At 42.3% G+C, this 17,274-nt stretch overlaps 1 long non-coding RNA gene across 1 annotated transcript; it reads left to right on the forward strand.

Annotated features, from left to right (window-relative positions):
- The first annotated feature begins 308 nt into the window (after positions 1 to 308).
- LOC116216859 lies at positions 309 to 16,929 on the forward strand. The gene is made up of 3 exons (XR_004160419.1): positions 309 to 462; positions 15,863 to 15,931; positions 16,664 to 16,929. It is a non-coding gene; the product is annotated as an uncharacterized LOC116216859 (long non-coding RNA).
- The last annotated feature ends 345 nt before the right edge of the window (positions 16,930 to 17,274 follow it).

A 17,274-nucleotide genomic window follows, 5' to 3' on the forward strand; every position in this document is an offset into this window, starting at 1 on the left:
GGCCCAATCATTGTGCTTTTTCATTAGAGCTGCTATGAACTGTGTGCCAGGGACTTGAACTCTGTGAGCAAGCTGCTCCAAGCTTGCAAGCTTTCATATGAAAATGTACTGTGTATATTAAAGAACAAGTCTTAAAAAGAACCTGCTACGTTTCTGCAGAAGCTGGAGAGTTCATAACACCAGTTCTGGTAAGAACAGTGTGCCTTTGAGCCTCCACATGGTAGGGTGATAAGGGCTGGCCAGGAGCAAGCATCTGGTGTCATGACAAATTTGCAAACCTTTTAATTTGTTTCTGTTTCTCAGGAGGGAAAAAACAGAACCTCTGCGATTCTTCTTTTTCCCTACGAAGTGTTATGGGTGAAGTCTGTGGAGAAACTCTTCCCTGCCAGATGCTGTCTACATCATGGGTTTCCCCAGCTTAGAGTCGAACCTCCCACCAGTTGTGTGACCTTCAGGCTATGGGTGAGTCTGTGATGACTTTCTTCCATCTACCCAAAAACTCCATCCCTAATGGTTCATGCCTTCCCAGCAGTATAGAATATCCCTGATTGGGATATTGGAAAAATCCCTGATTGGGATATTCTATGGAGAAACAGATATTCTGCTGTTACAGATTCATTGCAATTGCAATTTTTTGACAAATGGATTTTTTCTGATCTTCCTGGAAGTTGTAATGGCCATAGCTGGTCCGAGTGCTCAGTGTTACAATATGTTCTTCTGTGATTGACTTGAAATTTGTACCTGAGGGGTTTGGAGTAAGAGACTGATGTTGGTATTTCTTTCCTTATGAGATGTGGTGTTGCTCTTGTTCTTTGGAAATCCTCACCTAGAAGCGAGGAGTACCTTCAGAGATCTATTCCCCTGATGCTGCTGAGCATGGAAATCTCAATAACTGACTTTTTTGGGGTGGTTTCTGTTCACATGAGCTTTGCTTTCATGTACTTTGGGATTGTTTCCAGTAGTTCAGTGTTTCTGCAGTGAAGTGACAGTGCAATCTAAGAGATGGTCCATCTTCCCACAGACCATCCTTTTCTACCTTTGTGCTTTCCTTTGGTTTCTATAGTTTCCTAATTTTTTTGTAATCTTTCATCTTTCTCATTTCAAGTATCCACTAGTTTTGATCCTTACCAAAGAGCTTATTTTTATTTCTCAACCCTTTTGGTCTCAGATAAGGGGATTGATCTTAACACTTTGAAATCAGCAGTCATTTGACCATGGGCTTTGGAGACAGTTAAGCTCCTGAGGACCAAAACAGTGAATACAGAACAGAAGCAGCCTTGATTTAATATTGTAAACCTAATAAGCCTAATCCTCTGCTTTCTGTTTTTTTTCTGCTTGGACATGGCCTACTGTACAGCATTTCAGGTTTGAGGGGCATTGAGAGAAATCACCGTCACTTTCCAGAGCAGACATCAAAGGCAAACTCACTTTTCCCGTTGCTTTTTATCTTCCTTCTATTTCTGATGAATACTTCATTTTTTTTCCATGCTGCCGCTCCAATTTTTGCCCACTTTTGATTTCTCTATTAACATTAATTAGGCTCATGAGCTTGATCACCAGGTGGGTTTTCCCCAAGCTTCCACTGTTATACTTCCCATCAGCAGCAGACTTGCAAGGGAATTTTGTTAAGCTGCAGAGAGGAGCCTAATGTTATTGGATACAGAGTGTTTCAGAGCTAAGTGTGTTTTATATCAGTTGAATTTGCCAGGAAGCATTATTGGCTTGATTATTTTTAAGCAGACTGGCTCGAGGGCCCTTGACCAGCATCGGGGGGCAATGAGAGAAGAGGGCCGTTAGCCAGGGGAATGATTCATACCTCTGGAGCTCACCAAGTGCTTGTGTGTCTCAGAGAAGTAGCTCTGCATCTTCCAGCTGAGGAAAATGCAGAGTAGGAAAAAAATAAAAAAAATTAAAAAAAAAAAGAAGAGAAAAATAAATAAATCCCTGGATTCATTTCTGGAGAATCTCAGCACATGTAAAGTCAGCTGCTAGGAAGGAAGATTGGCACACACCTTTTGGACATTTTGTGCATGGTTTTCCTGGGCAGGTTCTTCCAGCATTAAGTTTTTCCTGTACTGAATGCTAAGTGGCATAAAATACGAGCTGTCACGGGGTGAGCTGCAGCTTTTGTAGCCTTTGTTTTGTGATGATTTGCATATTCAGAATCTGCCTTGGGTCTTCTTGTTTTTATCCTTCTTCTTTTAAAACTGCATTTACCTGAAGAAGGGCTTCATTCTGAGTGCACCAAAATAAGCGTTTTCTCTGCAGTTGACTTTAATCCGACCAAAAGAATGAACACTTGGAGCAGAAAACCTTCTTTGGGTCCTACAGGGCGTTAGAACATCTCAGGTACTGGCTGCTGCTTTAATAAAAGGATAGGATTTCCATTTACTTCAGGCAGGCTTAATGTATTGTTCTTGTAGTGAGACAGTCAGAATGAGTCAGGAGCCAAAGAATACACTTTATAGACACAAATAATCGTAAATTCAGAATGTCACCTTTAGGCAGAGGCATTTTTATTATTGTTAGTGGAGCTGCTGAGTAGGTTTGATGTTTTATTCTCTTGAGTACTAAATGTTCCAGAGTACCACAGCCCTATCTTTATCAGGCTCACAAGGAGGGAGCACAGCCAAACTTGCTTCCTATACTTCTCTATGATTGATAGCAGATGGCATGCTTTAAAATAAACCTATCCATTAGCAGTCCTCAGTGTTTTTACTCAAGGCATTTACAACTGTCTCAACCAGAAAACACATTTGCTCCGCAAGCTCGCTTCAGTCTGCAACAGCTGTACAGGTGCAAATCTTTCATTAACTCTTAAACAGTGGTGAAATAAACGTTGCACTGTATTTTATTTTTAGTGGAGACGTTGTTTCTCAAAGGAGGAGTGCATTCTATTATTCTCTCTTTGCATATGGCAGAGGTTTGCGTTAACCGATGCAAAGTCAGGATATTTTTCTTCTGTCCTCCTTCAAGTTTTTAGGGTGAGATAAATGTGGATGTATGTAGGTGTACTCCAAATGGCAGTACTGGGGGGTTGTAACTGGGGACTGGGATTTCTGGGGTCTCCCAGCTCCTTTTCTCATACAGCCCCATGGGGGAGATCCTTCATGGTATCCCCACCACTACTTCATCCTGGGGCTATTTGGAAAATGAGGGTAAGACACACACACACATACATATGTATTCAACTCAATTCTGAGGTCAATTCTCAGTTAATTTATTTACTGAGAATCTGTCCCTGTATTCTTTGCTTAGATTTCTATGCAGTAGTCACAGAGGATGTTAAAATTGGCCTGGCATTCCTGCCAATAAAACAAACCCTCAAGCACCTCCCAAAACATTAGTGCACCAGCAGATAGACCTTTAAAATATTAGTAGCAAACCTTTAATATTAGCATTTAGCATTAATATTAGACAAGATCTTAAAATATTAGAGCCAGATAAAACAGTATTAGCAGGGGTATAGGAGTCATTAAGCAGAATAACCATCGCTGACTAAACGGATGCTGAAACTTTTACATGCAAACCATGATAGGAACTTCACAGAAACGAGAGGATCCTTTCATTTAAAAGGAGGTTGGAGAGACGAAGGTTAGGGATTTGAAAGCTGGTAAATAAAACAACACAGTGGGACAAGTGATATGGAATGTTCCATCTCGTTAGTGGCGATCACTTCCCGTGTTATTTTTCTTAAGCTGAAAAGATAAAACAAGAACACTGGCAATATTCTGTTGCAAATAAATGGAAATTGGGGCATTTTTTGTATAAATCTAAAGTTGCAGGAGGAAAATACAAATGCGTTCTCAGTACTGGAAGTCCACATAGGATAATAGAGGTGCTATAGTAATTAAGCAGGATGGCCTGTGGATTTCATGCCGTTTTGCTTGTATGACAAACAAAGTCTGGGGAACCTGAGCTTGGCACCATGGAGGGAGGGGTTGAGGCAGCCCAGGGTCTGCATTGAGCAGTGCTCCAGAGAGCAGCCATCACCACTGCTCATGTCAGCTCGTCCCACGAGCACCTGGAGGATTTGGTGCTAAATGAGATGGGGGGAGAAAAACAAGGCCAGCTGTAGACATAAGAACTTTAAGAGCATCAGTGCTTGCTTCCAGCTAATCTCTCCTGATGACTCCTGTAAGCAGGCGAGGCTGGTCGGTGCTGTTAATTATTCAAAGCCCCGCACCAGTTTCATAGCTGAGTGGTGTAAGAGGATGTGTAGTGTCCCCATTTCTTAGTCTGTCTGGGGGAAAGGCACGAAGCGCAGCTTCTCCTGCCATCCCTGCCTGCCATCCCACTTTACAGGTGGAAAATGTGAGCTGGAGAGAGGCTGCAGCCATCCCCATCCCTTGGCCATCTGGCACTGTGAAACTTCACCTGTCTCTGTAGGGCCTGATGAGCTGAGTGCAGGGAAGGCATCATGAGAGCCATCCTGTATCTTAATGTAATGAATGTGCTGCTTGGAGGTACTGTGCCCTATACTTTTGTGTGCAGAATAATCCAAAAGATGTCCAAAATATGTGATGTCTCCGTTGTTAATTCTTCATCATGGGATGAAGGGGAGGGAAAGGCACGTGCTTCAAGGTTTGCATTACGTCCACAATGTCCTCAGGCAGTACAAACAGCACACTTAGAGAATTACACATATTTTCACTATTTATCATTTGCATTAAGACATAGAGTGGAAAAGGGGTGACAGTGGAGTCATGTGCAGCATGAGATACGTATTCCTTATGTTGTTTGCTGTCCCAAAGAGGCTGCCAAGGCATTTTAGTACTGTGTGATGCAAAGCAGTTGGAAAAAAGTAGAAAAATATTCATAGCAAAAAAAAAAATTTATTGCAATAGGCTCTCTTGGATCTGTGCTAGAAACAAGTACCAGTACAACACTGATGTTTGAAATACATGCCTTATCTACACCCAGCCAATGTACCTGTCATTATAGCTTCTTTTAGTTCCATTAGAGAAGACAACATGTATTTCCTTATGATTTGGAATTGCTGATTGGCTTTTTTGTGAAATTGAGTTTATTTTTGGAGATTAGATCACACAGAGCTCCTTTAGCGTTGAGGTGGGAAATGAAACCACTCAACTTGTGTTGCACTTAGAGATGACTTCTCTGTTAGCTTCTTTTGGTCCACTGGTGCTGTGGGGGTAGAGATACTCAGACTGAAACGATTTCCAGCCTTCCAAAGGGCAAAAGCAACCATGCATGGAATAACTGTGTATAAAATAGCATCTGCAGCGCTCAGAGTCTGGTGCATTTGGTTGCCACTGGCCTCACTATGGCTATTTCCAGAGTCAGAGTGCACAGGTGCCGAAGTATCTACAGGCACTGGCATGTACTGTCCTACAGACAGGCTGGGAAACGTTTTCTAGTTTAAATGAGAGCCACATTCAGCCTTAAAATTAGGCAGATTCTTAAGTACATATATGAGCTGGGGGCCAAAGAACACAGCATATTAAGATAACACAGATCACTGGAAATTATGTAGGGGCTATACAGTATAGTTCAGTTTAGTAAAGAAAAAGAAGGTCCTTTTATCCCCCCTTCAAACCTCTTTATTTATTAATGACCTAGAAAGATGTGACGTTATTAAGACATGAACCAATTTGCCCTGGATGCCATTCAGCACAACCAGAACTGGTGTTGCTCTGTAATAGCCCCTTTTCTGAAGGAAACTCCAACTCCCCAAGCTGGTGAGTGCTGGAGGGGGGCCCAAGGCTTGTGGAAGGGGAGGGTGGAGAGGGGCCATGCTTAATCCCCAGTAGATTTAGCCTTTTGGTGAATAAGATGGATTTCTGATGTTGGTCTCCATGCCATTCATAGCAGTGTTCCCAGTAGTAAATTTGTGCCTGCACTAAAAATCCCCCTCTCATGCCCCCACTTCCTTGCCAAAACTAAGCTCAACTAAAATAAATCATATTTTAGGAAGCTAATTGTGCAGCCAAATAGCAGAAAGGTATTGAAAAACTGTTGTGTGCCTAACATTAAATGAATTTACATTGGCAGTAGGGAATGTGCATAACAAAAATAAATACAGGGACATGGCAAAAGTGTTAGCAGTGGAATTTAAACAAAAAAAATGTATGTAATGCCAAGCATTGGGAATGGTATTCAGACTTACTGCAGAACTAATATTCTATGCAGTCATTGCACACAATTTTTTACAGTTAAAATACATTCAGAATGAAGTTTGCTCTTTTATCAGTGTATTATATTTCTTGGAAAACTGAACCATGTCAGGATGTGCATTTTTTCCCTACTCCTGAAGTTTGTATAGGTCCCCTCACCAACCCGTGGGCAATACATTAAGAAAAAAAGGGCCACGTGGTGGCATAGGCTGCCTTGTAGAGGAGTCACTATCCTCTATTCTGGAGCTGGTCCAGAACCATGGGAATATGGCACTGAGGGATGTGGTCAATGGACATGGTGGGGATGGGTTGGTGTTGGGCTTGGGGATCTTAGTGCTCTTTTCCAACTTTAACGATTCTGTGAAAAAAAAAAAAAAAAAAGAGGAAGAAAAAAACCCAAACAATTTTTGGAGAAGATTTTAGAAGTTTCCTGATGGATCGGCATCCTTGAGATTAAACATTCCCATATGTAGGTTGACATTTGAAAATGTAAGTCTTACGAAAGATAAGATGGAAATTAAGAGAAATGCAGCCTTAAATATTTGGAAGCATGACTTCCTGGTTTGCATGGCAGTTGGCAAAACTTTCAGGGGAAAGATGCATGTGCTATAGGGCACTCATTTGTCTAAAAGTTTCCTCCTGTCACCTAATATTTTGGTGCTCATCTCTTCCACACCTTTGGAGGAGAGCTGCAGTATCCTCTCTGTGTTGCTTTCAACCCCTCAGACAGATGTTTTAGATCAATTGCTCAAAACGGGTCAGTTTAGCAGTCAGAAAACACTGTCAGAAAAGATTTGTGGTAGAGAAGACAAAACTGTGAAATAAAATTGAACTTTTATCCCCATTTGGATGGGAACTGTGCATGGCTGGAGATCCCATGGGGATGAACACAGTGGCCTATCGTGCTTTGAAAAACCAGACAGATGACAGGGCTCATCTGCAGCCATCAAGCAGCAGCGGCTTCTGAGAAATGGTGTGATCACTATCATGCAGTGCAGCAGGAATTAAGGGAAAGATAATCATGGGAAAGAGGAAGGTCCTCCTGCAGCAAGGCAAGATGATGGTGAGCTCCTGCTGGGCTACAAGCAGCACTGCTGTCCTTGCAGTGAAGGTGTGACAACACATGCCGTTGCTGCTGGACTTTGAGCCATGATTAATGTGCCAGCAGTGCTGGGTGTTCAGCATTGCCTGACTGCAATTGGCCCACCTTATTTCTGAGAACTCAGGGTAAGGAAGGTGCTGTGCTCACTGTGGCAGTCGTGAGCCCTTCAACAAGACAGAGAGACCTCAACCCAAAACCCTATCTGTTTGCCTCTCCCTGGGTATGTCAGCACAAACATCCAAATGCACTTTCTTTCCCTTAGAAGGTGGTGTTGTGTGCTGTCCCATGGCGGCCTGTTCATATGCTGAGCTGGCACTCTGCTTGGCATCATTCCTCAGCCTATCCGTGTTGCATGCAATCATAGCATAACGGGATGGCTTGGGTAGGAAGGGACCATAAAGATCATATAATTCCAACCCCTTACCATGGGCTGTGTGCCCACTACCAGCTCAGGCTGCCCACGGCTCCATCCAACCTGGCCTTGAGCACCTCCAGGGATGTGGCAATGCCATGTCTGCAATGGCAAATTTGTTCCTGCCATGGACTGTGCCTCTGCCCCTCCATCACTACCGTGCCCTCCATGCCTTGCTTTTTGGTTGCATTGTACTTTGTTTCAAGATGTTTTGCAGCATGTTGCCTTCGCCTGCTCGCCTCCCTCCGTCTCCGTGCTGGATGAGTTTGCATTGTGTGGTGTTTTCCTCTTCATTTATTGCAAACAAATCTGGTCTCTGCCATTTGTTTACTCTTATACTCTGTCTTTATGCCTTGGTATGCATTTTTAATTAGATGCGCTTCAGTTCTTTCACTGCTTGTTAACACTTTCGGATGGAAAGTGCGGTCCCCACCAGCTCTGCTAGTATTCTCTGTGTGGAGGAAATGTAGATTTGTTTCTTCTGCCCCTGATTATTATCCAGTACCAAGATTCGGGCCCCAGCCAGCCTGCCTGCTGGGTCCCTGTGTTCCTACTGGGGATGTTAAGAGGGTTGCCCCTTCTCAACCAGTATAATTGAGGGCGCTTTACTCCAAAATTCTCTGCAGACAGAGAAAGAGTGTCTGGGCTATTTGCTTGGACTGTTTTCAGGCCTCAGCAGCTCCAGTGTGGATGTGTGACATAGAGGAGTCCTGAGCAGAGCCCACAGTGTGTGCTAATCAGCTGCATGCTGTCCCAAGCCCTTCTGCACACTGAGATCAGGAGCATCATGGGGATGTTGGCCACAAAATAAACAGAGGATGGATGAGCCTGGATAAGGATACTGCAGCCCCAAGCACAAGGCAGCATTCACAAAAAGGCATCTTTCTTGAGAGCCACTGTTGATAAAGCATCATTTCTTTTCTTTTAAATAGTGTGAGCCCATTTGTGCTTGTACTATTTTGTTCTGCTTCCGTATCTGACTCATGTCATGGGCAGGGGCCTTTACCCTCCTTACTGCTCTCCTAGACCACCAGCTTTCTGGAGATGGTGTGGGAACTGAGATGGGAAATCTTGACCTCACTCCAACCTTCCCTTCCAGTTTGCCTGCCCTGCTGAAGCGTTCACTCACCCCCCCTGTTTTGCCAGAATGTGTATGTTCTCCAGGATTTAAGCTCCTGAGAGGGATGGCAGGACTGAAAAGAGGTGAAAATGTCTCTTCCCATCTCTGAAAGCGTTCCCTGACCCCACTCTCTGACTGGGGGCGAGGTTGCCAGAGGTCAATATCCACTTCAGTGAGTAGAGAGATCGATATCTGCTGAAGCCAGTGCCCAGGATTGTTTCCTCTTCCTTGCCAGTACTATATTTTACAGAGAGCAGCCAAGAAATATTTCTCCTCCCTTCTAAGAAGAAGGGGGAGGAAAAAAAAAAGAAAAAAGGAGAAAAAGAGCTTTGTCTTCATACTTTCTCTCCCCAGGAGGGCATTGCATTTAGCCTCTGCTCTGCTTTTTGTTATCCATTTGCATGGCACGATGTTTGCTTTGGCTGATAGGGCAGTGCTGGCTCCTCGGCCAGAGGTGGTGTTCTGCCGATACCCAGCAGTGTGCGGAATGGGGATGTTCAGTCCTTAGCCCTAGGTGGTTTGGGGATGCTGGGATGCAGAGCACATCCCAGATGGTGGAGTTTCAGACTGGGAGCACCGTGGTGGTGGGAGCAAAGCGCCCAGTGCTGAGCCTCCAAAAAAAAATCACTCCATGGAGCAACATCGTGTTGGCAGGATGATGAAGTGTACAAGCTAATAGGGCTTTTCCACTTCAATTTCTATTTGAAAATGACTCTTGGTTGCTGTTCTCAGACTCAGCACCAACCGTTCCTTACGCCACACATCAGATTTTTCTTTCTTTTCTGCCCTTTGCTTCATGGAGAAGGCTTTAAAGCAAACAAACACCAAACTATGAGAAACCAGGGGAAGATATGGACTGGCCCACTCATTAGTGCCGGAATGTGGAAACTATGAAGACTTCTTTTTTTATTACCAATGCTGGAAAGCACAGTCACCGAATGGGCTGGAATACAAGTTATGCTACATGCAGTAGTTAAAAAAACCTGCAAAAATGGGTGTAACCCGTGGCTATGGTACAACTGGCCTTTCAGCCTCCACTTGAGATTCGTCCATCCCAGGGGGAAACTGTGGTTTGGAAGAACAGCGTACATTTAATTTCACTCGGAGAACTTATTGGAGTTGGCACTTCAAGAAAGACTCTGAAGTATATTTTTTGTCATGATGAGTGGCCCCCTCACCACTGCGTTTGATTGTGTTGGAAGCAGAAAAGTTAAATTCTTATAAAATGATGATTTACAATCCCTGATGATCCAGGTAGGGTGCGCAGATTGCGCCAGCGTGGTTATGGGACTCCAATCTCATCCTCTCTCATTGCTGTGAGAAAATAAAACCAAAATGTAAAAAAGCTGAAAACACATCCTCTGATTGCTTGGGGAATTTTCTTACTCATACGTTATCTTTCCTAGTAGTTTAAGTTATTTTGTCTCCACTAAAACCCAAAGCAAAACACTGCCCTGACACTTTCGCCTTGATTTCTGATCTGCGGCGGCCAAATTTATTTTTATCTCATGTCGTCTTTTCCCCTATGGTTATGCAAATCCTCGGAATAAGGGGCAAGGGGAAAAGCTAATTTTAAAGCCAGTAAATTCCAGTGGGAGATTTCTTCAGTCGCTCCGAGCGGGCCTATCCTGGGTGCTGTTGCAGGGCTGTGGCTACCTCCAAATAACACAGGGATAGGTGCCAAGTGGGGAGGCTGAATATTTTCCTTGTACACACATAGCTTTGCCCACAGGACTGAAGTCTCTTGCCTTAATGCTCCATTAAGCTTCTCTGGAAGTACAAAGCTGACTTAGGAGGGACGCATTGGTGAAATGTATCTCAGTGTAATTGGCTGCTGAGTAGAACCTCTACATGGAGGGGTTTGGCAATGGGTGAAGGTGGGGCTCATCAGAAGTATCTTTAGGAAAATATGGGGCATTGACACCTCATTCCAGCAAACTTTCTCTGTTTTGATTATCACATTCTGTATTTTGATATACTTTTAGTCTTTCTTTCTCATTCTTGCCTTTTTTGTTTTGTTTTGTTTTGTTTTTTTTTCCTTCCCCTGGACAGTGGATGTATTTTGAAATATTGAATTCCCTTTTCTTCTTCATTTCTCTATTTTCTTCCCCTTAATGCAAGTTTTACTCAAATCTTCTTTATTCTACATTTAAATCTAATGTACAGTAAGAGATACTTCACAGGTTTCCAGACTGAACATCCAGGAGAGTTCACATTGGAATCTGCTTTGTGAGCAAACTCAAGTGTGAATGCAAATGTTGGAGCTGTAGTCTGTAGTTCAGTTTTACTGAAAATGCTGGAGGTAATCAGAGTATATGGCAAGTATAATGGCTTCCAAACAGAGCACTGTGCTCTTGTTCACAGTGCTGGTGCTGGGTTAGTTGATGCAATTTGTGGTCCATGTCTGGAATCACAATCAGATCCTCTTTGCTCTCCCTTTGCCATTGTAATGCTCATTACTGCAACAAATTAACCAGAGTCTGCTGTGGGGCTGAAGTTTCTGTATCCAGCAAAACTCATGAGCCCCTCCTGGTGTGATGTATCAAGGGGATGTAAGCATATCTATAAATGCTGTGTGGGTTGCAAAGTGTTTAAATACCCACGGAGGCCTTTCTCTGTTCTGGGGAAGGGAAGAGGAGGATGTGAATACTGATGGAAATAATTTAGGTGCAAGGTCCCAGGTTTGGAAAATTTGACCCATAAAATGTGTGCGCTAGGGGTGCTTGTGGTTGCATAAGATAACAAAATGCACAAGTCATGTGGATTAATCTCCTGAGCTATGCAGGGGCATATTGTGTTCACGTTCACGTAGCCTGATTAAGCTGCATATGAATTTATGTCCCAGCCTTGCAGCCTAATAAACCTATATGGTTTAAAATGCATGGCGGGGGCTTTGTGCGTAAATTGTGCTCTCATGAAGCATCGTGTGCATGTCTGACTCTTCTTAGAAAGAGTCCCATTCCATCTGCAAACGAGTGTCTGAATGCCAAAATAAGTAGGATAAATAATTTGCTTCAAATATGTGTTTGGGAGCTTTCAACCTAGATGCTCTCTTCCAAAGCTCAGCTCTTCATTTGCAAATTCTCCGGTTTGTTCAAACTTTTGGACTCCATTTGATCTGGCTGGAAATGAGAGCACATCAGGCCTTGTACGTAATCAGAAAATGTCGTGTGAAAAACGAAGACTGCTGGGAGTAGCATCTTTGTGGGATTCCAGCTAAACCAAACTCGTTCGGTGCTGCTCCAGCCCTGAGCAAACCAGCCTCGTGTCTGCATGTGCAGCCTGGGCTGCTCCTGAGAGCGGCTCCGGGAAAGAGTTAAGCCTGTTCTCCTCTCCTAGTTGGCAGAAAGTTTGCAGTTTAAAATTACATACTGACTCTGGTGTAGAGACACAAGAAATTATAGAGCAGACACTGTCCAGGACAACGTATAATTTAAAATGTACTAAAGAATGTATACCACATGGCAAAGTAAGTGAAGTGCTTCTTCAAATATAAGTGTTTTGCATAGAAAGGCTGTAATTATCCACTCCTAGGGAAATGTTTGCATTCATTCTAAATCAATATTTACTATTCATCTCTTGTGTTCAACAAAACAAGGATTTAACATTTTTTTGTTTTAATGAGGTACTAAGACTACAATAATGCTACAGTGTAATTGTCTTGATACAAAATATTGCTAAATTGTGTTGCTATTTTGGGAGCGAGCAGTTTTTAAAAGGAGGGGGTATCCCTGTTTGTGCCATGTTCCTGCAGTAACACAATCCAAGCTCAGCCAAGCAGGGCGGCTCACCACTTCCAAAGCGGAGTTAAGCCGCCTCTCTGTTAAGGCCCTTAACTGGGATCATTCGGGTGAGTCCTCTGTCTCCCCCCGAAAACATCAACCTCTTTATAATGATTCCTTTTCAGCTGGCGTCTCAACAACAAGCAGAAGAATGCCATTACTGTTTTGGGTTTAAGGTTGTTTTCTTCCTCCCAGCACCCTTCAGAGAGGCAGTGAGAGGTGAGCAGGTGGTAATTGGGATGCAGCCATCCCTGCACGCTACTCCAAACCTGTTGGTGCAAATGAGGTTGTCTGAACTTCATTCTCCAGGAAGAATTTGGGGATGTTTTGTAGAGCCAGAGCTCCGTTCTTTATCTTTTTTTTTTTTGTATTTTTATACATTTCCTGGGCACTGCAAGTGTTGAAGTGGCCCTAAAATCACACAAGGGCAAGCAGTCCTTTCTGCAGCAGGACACTGGTGAAGCAAAAGCATGCGAGAAGGGGCAGAGCTTTTGGAGGAACACCACTTTTAATCACAGCTTTGCATCTCTGCTGTGCTGTGATTAAGAGGATGCCCTTGCACCAAGCTCTTTCTCCTTGAATTTACCTGACATGTCTCCATGTCAGAGGTATGTCTCCAACCACTCTAACTTCAAAAAAGAGAAACCACACCCCCCCAGCATGTACTTCTGGCAGTGATGTGGCTCCATGTGAATCAAATCAGATAAGTGGAAAGACTTTGTTTGGAAAAGCCTTTAAAATCCTTTTTAAGAAAAACCCTTTACTTTTTATGCTTACACTCTGCCCACCAGGCTCTGCCCTCCCTTTCCCAATACTAAATTCTTCTACTTCTGCTGCTAGAATTCGTGGTACAAATGTGAACTCTTGAGTGAATTTCATTCTTCTGTTCAAGAAGATAGCTCTGTTATCTTTTTTGTTTCTTACAATAATAGTAATTAAAAAAATCTGAAGTTATTCTTCCAAAAAAAAAAAAATCAAGCACATAAATAGGGTGAATAGACCTGGGAGAAGAGTGTTCTCTTTCTCTAGCAAATGCTATTGAAGCTGGTGCTTTAATTCTCCAGATATCTCTTGATGTTCAGGGTAACAAAAGGCTGTGTAGTGCCTAATCATTCAGCAGCGATCCAGGGAAAAGCAGAAGGTTAAGAGCAAGTTCCTAAAGTCTGTAAAATCAATGGGACGCTAGAAAGGGAACTGAAGTGTACCAGAAGGGACCTCTTGAGGGTCATTAAAAAAAGCAGAAACTGATTATGAACAGAGCTTTTACCCGAAGAACTGGAGGGGGCCAGCAAAACCATTCTGCTGCACTCCAGTTAAATGTCTAATAGTGGTGACATTTTCTACACAGCCCATAAAGGATAATGAGGATGGCTTTGATAGCTTTTGAGATAGTTGTTCTTGTCAGTGTTCACAAAAACATGATCTGAGCATGCACTCAGAGCACCCGGGTTGAGGTGATTGAACGTAGACTGTGAAAGGGAAGGTGGCAACCCAATATTGGGTATTCCACCTTTGTGTTATGCCCTATCTGTTACACAGGAGAAAAAAAAATGTGTCAACCTAAAAATGCAATGGAAATGGCAACAGTGACAAAGCTCAGTGTTGTGCTTAACCAACATGGCACCTGACCTTGGTGTGATGGTGATGCGTTGTTGGGCGATCTCAAAAACATCAGCCTAGATTCTCTCTCACTCCAAAGTAGATGAGAAATAAGATTTTAATCTAAAGCTTATCATAATCCGTTATTGTCAGCAAATTTGAATCAGCACCTAATGACTTTCTCATTTTCTGTGCTGGAAAAGCAACCTGCAGGAAGTCTGTCCCATGGCATGTTTGTGCTATTCCTTCTTCTGACCCTGATCTTCTGTGAGATTTTGGTGAATCACAGTTTTACTATGATTTATTTTCCAAAACAAAAGAAAAATTAAGGTTAACTTGCATATCTTACTGGAATGCTACTGGAATGCTCTAAAAAAATATTTGTTAGAAAATGTTTGAAATGTCAGTGAGATGATGCTTTAGAAGTTCAGGGTGATATTGTTCATCTTAATAAGTAGCTGGTTCATTTTTGGTTTTGGTCTGCAGGGAAGATGTGCTGGAAAAAATAACAGAAACATTTAGAGTAAAAGTCAAGTTTGAGTTCTTCGTAAGAAACAAACCTTTTTATAGAAACAGACATTCACAGGGGTGAATTGCGTGTGAATCTGTTTACTAGTGGTAAAGCTGAATTGTGAAACTTTTGTGTCACTGCTCTGTGATTCCAGCTATCTTCAATTAAGAGAAAAAAAAAAAATGCAGGAAAATCAGGTGGAAGGAATGCATGGAAATTGAAGTCAAAGAAAATATTTGTTGTGGCCTTGGCAAAGTGAATTTTCTAAGCTGAAGTAGCTTTTAAGCAATTAGTATCTGCTGAGTGAAATTACCGAGTGACATGCAGCCCCAGATGGAGGACTTGAACAGCCAGTGGCCATCTGGATTTTGGTCTTTACAGGGTACACTCTGTTCTGGCTCTCACCTGGCCTGTGGACAGCCCTCCATCTGTCTCTCCTGCCACCGTCAGCCTTGAGTCATAGTGGGGAGACCTCTGGGGATGGTTCCTCTGCTCACATCAACTCCTAAGATTCCTGAAGTCTCCAGAGATATAATCACTGATGAGTTTTGACCCTTGAGTTGTTGCCTTGATTTAGTTTTCCAAAAGGAGGAAAACTTACTGGGATAAAATCCACCTTTGAGCCATAAGGGTCTTGATACACAATGGTTTCCAATGAAGCATATGGTGTGGGAGTCTTGGCATCTGAAATGCCAAGAAAATCAGATCTTAAAGAGGGAATTTTGTCAGTAGGCTTTTATATGTATATTTTTAATGCAGTTGTTTTCCTTAGAAGGTGTAAAAGATATCAGGCCCAACCACAGAGACAGTTCACTGACAAAATCCAGTTTTTAAAGTGAAACTATAGTTTGTTAAATTCAATGAATAAAAATCATCTGACATAGAGTTTCTGACTACTCTGTATCTAAAAATGAGCCAGCCTCATTTAGTCTATTTAAAAATTGTGTATTCATACTGCTTGTATGCCAAGTTCAGCATGATGGAAATGAAAATGGTTGAGGTATAAACCCTTGGAAAACAGGGTTTATAATGGAAACAGTAATTGACTTCTAACTACTGCATCAAAAATACAATACTATAATACAAAGCCTAGCTCTTGGGATCTCAGCTCCACTTCTAACCTCAGGTTGGCAGAACAACACCTCACCACAAAGCTAACTAATGTTTATAGCTTGTTTTTTTTTTTTTTTCTCTTGCAAAAGGAACATGGCAAGTGAAGAAAATTTATAGGAACAAAGCAAAGTTGGCCAACAGTTCAAATGTTCTCTCTTGTAAGTAACAACATTCTTCTTCCCTAGATGAATGCTGCATTTTGGCTGATAATTTTAATCATGAAACTTGAATCGGAACTGAGCCTTACTCTCAGCTTTAGAAATAGTTTGAGTGTTCCTCCAAAGTTCACACAGTTGGTTATCCTAAAAGATGAGGATAAAAAATAGGAAATTCTTTACAGCTGCTGATTTTTCCCTTCCCCGTATGACCATGAATAGCAAAATAGGAAGGAGAGGAGAGATGGAGCAAAGTAGATTTATTGATCTCATTAATGATGCTTACCCAAGATTGTCATCTTTGCTTAGACCAAGCATAGGTGCCATTTTTGCTGCTAAGTATGGTTGTCAAGACATCATGACGTCTTGGGTTAGAGTGAAAGTAGTGGTACTAATGCTCATTAGGAGCTGAAAACCATGGAGGACCAGGAATTTCAACAGGGGAACCAGCACTCAGCTATAGTTGAGTAAGATAGACGCTTCTATAAATATGTGAAATAAAACTGAGTACTCTATGATCAGCATGCATTTAAAAGAAGAAGAAAGCCAAATTTTTACTGAGATCATTGTGCCTTCAGTACTTCAACAATTCTTGGTACTTTATGTATTTTTATGTCATGAAGTTCATATTTTCATGGGTAATGAAGAAAAACAGAGAATGCAGGAGCATTTTGTGTCCATAAATGACTTCAGTTACAGATTAAGAAAAAAGTTAATTACTTTTATTTTCTTTAGGCATTGATGAAGGTATACTGCCACAATCTGAGATTATGATGTACTTGCACCTTCACTTCTGCCAGTATTGCTTGTTGCACTCATCCAGCTGCAGAGAGACTCTACTGCAGGAAAGACTGCATCCAAGGACCTCCAATGCCAGGTGGGAGGAATGGTGTTGAGAGAGTTGTAGGTTAACATCAGCATCTGTTGTAGGCCTTCAATTCCTTTTTAGATTCCTTTATATTTGTGAGCTGTTCAAATCCAGACTCTTCCAGATCCGGCTCCTGCCACTATCTATATCCTTACAAAAGAAGTGGGTATGCCAAAACAGCATAAAGACATCATAATTTTTTATTCTTTCTTCCTATGGGTTCTGAGTGTGTGAAAAACTCTTGCAGTACTTGACTCAATGGGCAATAGCTGTGATGATGCATGCGATGATTGCAAACATATCAACTGCATGTCCAGTCTGGGCAGCTCAAAAGTCTGCTGGCAATCACTGTTAGTGCACACACGTGAATTCAAGACCTATTTTTAGTCAAATTTCACAGGTAAAGTTCCTCTAGGCACTTTTGTGGTATTGAACACATCTCATTGCAAATGATACTATTGATGTTAGTGCAAAGAAG

This window comes from Meleagris gallopavo, chromosome 7 (genome assembly GCF_000146605.3).
Source record: "Meleagris gallopavo isolate NT-WF06-2002-E0010 breed Aviagen turkey brand Nicholas breeding stock chromosome 7, Turkey_5.1, whole genome shotgun sequence".
NCBI lineage: Eukaryota > Metazoa > Chordata > Aves > Galliformes > Phasianidae > Meleagris > Meleagris gallopavo.